Genomic DNA, 2483 nt, shown 5'->3' with positions numbered 1-2483 from the left:
AAAAACAATCGAAATAGAACTGTTTGTGTGATTTCACAGTCTTGGGGTTTACAGAAGAAGGGGGGGGAAAAAAAAACCTTTTCGGATCAGTTCTTCTCACGTCATCCAGTGCAAGTCAAAGTGTTGAAGGAGCTGTTCGAAACCTGCTTTGGGGGGAAAAGAAGCACCAGAAGTAGAGGAGAGACTTTATAAGTGAACCATCACTTTACTTCAGTGTCCAGTGTGAACAGGAATTTCCGCACGTGACAAACGCACTCGCCCTCACGTGGAAGATGTGACGAATATTTAAAGGGCTTCGTGGCGTTTCATTGCCTCTGCCCAGTTGAAGGAAGATCATTCTTCATGACTAAATCTGTAACGAGCGCTGGGCCATTATATTTACTGTGTTAACTGCGCAGTGTTTAATTCAGCACACTTTCCTGCGAAGTTCATCGCAGAGAAATATTGTCAAACTTCATGGACTAGAAAATCATCGTTGCACAAGAAATCGTAGTTTTCTAAAAATCATATCGTGTCTGACAAACTGATATATTGAGAAAAAAGGGGGGAAAAAAAATACTGCTGTTACACAACTATTCACCGTGAGTCATCGATTTACCTTGACGTGTTTGACAAACCGAGAAAAACAAAACGACAGTTGTCGCCGTCATGAGAGCGTGATAATCAAAATGATGATTGGATTGAACCTGCAGCTACCGACTTAATTAAGTCCTCTAGATACAGAGAGAGAGAGAGAAGAAAAAAAAAAGTTGATGCTTCCATAAGTGAGATCAAACAGTGACCAGACCTACAGCTGACAAACTGACAGTCTCTGGTGTCTCCCACTCATCAGCACGTCCCCACACACAGACAGGGGAGGGGTGGCAGCTGGGCCAATCACGTGGAGGCGGTGACTGCAGTCTGTGTTCCCCTGCTGCACTGTCTGCCACGAGGCACGAGAGAGACTGAAAGAGGGAGAGAGTATTTTCACTCTGTGTGTGTGCGTGTGTGTGTGTGTGTGTGTGTGTGTGTGTGTGTGTGTGTGTGTGTTCTATGTTTCTTTCTCTGTATGTCTGTCTCCTCCCTTACCCCCCGTTCCTCTGTGTGTGTGTGTGTGTGTGTGTGTGTGTGTGTCTGTGTGTGTGTGTGTGTGTGTGTGTGTGCACGCGCGCGCGTATGTTTGTGTGTGTGTGTGTGTGCGTGCTCGTCTCTCTCCTCTATATATCTTTCCCATCTCCCTCCCCCCCCCACCCTCCACCCCCCATCTGTTTGTGTATGTGTGCGCGCGCGTGCATGCGTGTTCACTGTGTGTGTGTGTGTGTGTGTGTGTGTGTGTGTGTGTGTCCCCATGGGATGAGGACACAGCAGTTCTGTCTGCCTGGCCATACCACCAGACGAAGGAAAGGCAGGAGAGGGGGGAAAGAGGTGGGTGGAAGGGTGGCAATAAGGAAGAATGGAAAGGACGAGGCGCAGTGGAGGGCGGGTGGGGAGAGAAGAAGAGGATAGGAAAGAAACAGACAAGTAAAAAAAAAAAAGGGGGTGGGGGCCAGGGGGGGGTTAAAGGAGGAGCCGTGGCCCAGTGGTGAAACGTCCGACTAGGAAGCCAGTGTCCACCGGTTCGATTCCTGTTCGGCGACTTTCATTACTCCCCACTCCGCTTGACTTCGCTCCAGTGATGGTCTGGTTGCTGGTCTTTCGGGTGAACCGATGTCCAGTACAGTCTCCAGCATGCACATGACGCACGTAAAAGAACCCACACCAGCAGGAGGGTTGTCTCTGGGAAACAATTTGGGGAAACAGTTTGATAGGAAATATGTACACTTGCTGACAGAAAGAAGAAGAAGAAAAAAAAGAAGAAGATATGTGGCACTGCTGTAGTGGTGCACTTTCCTCGGGGTGAGAGCAGTCTGAATTTCGTACTAGAAAAAAAAAACTTTGTGACAACACGATACGACACGACACAATGCATTGCATATTGTAATGCAATGCGATGCGATGGAGAAATAAAAGGGCCGGGAGAAATAGATAAACCGATGATCATGATAATGCTGATAATGATCATCATGAAAACTGAGTGTGGCTACATACATGGCGGGGCAAATAAACAAAACGGTCATACACGTAGAATGTTAAATCTTTGTGTGAAAGAGAGAGAGAGAGAGAGTGTGTGTGTGTGTGTGTGTGTGTGTGTGTGTGTGTGTGTGTGTGTGTGTGTGTGTGTGTGCGTGCGTGCGTGCGTGCGTGCGTGCGTGCGTGCGTGTTTGCGTGACTGAAACCTGACTGAAAGACACAGGAAACGAATGATGAGCGCTCAGTGGCAGCTGTGTCAGTCGGTTCTACCCAGGTGGGCAACCTGTTGAACAAATGACTCCGTGTTTGCAAAGCGATTGGAGCTTGGTCTCCATATCGTTCTGAAAGAGGACGAGAAAAATGACGTAGAGATCGAACTTTCTTTATCCTACACAAATTCTAGCCCCGGGCCCCTCCACCACGTAAGGTAGTAT

The sequence above is a fragment of the Babylonia areolata genome, chromosome 5 (assembly GCF_041734735.1).
Source record: "Babylonia areolata isolate BAREFJ2019XMU chromosome 5, ASM4173473v1, whole genome shotgun sequence".
In the NCBI taxonomy this organism is placed as follows: Eukaryota; Metazoa; Mollusca; class Gastropoda; order Neogastropoda; family Buccinidae; genus Babylonia; species Babylonia areolata.
The sequence above is the reverse complement of the archived record's forward strand: the minus strand, read 5'-3'. Positions refer to the sequence as shown.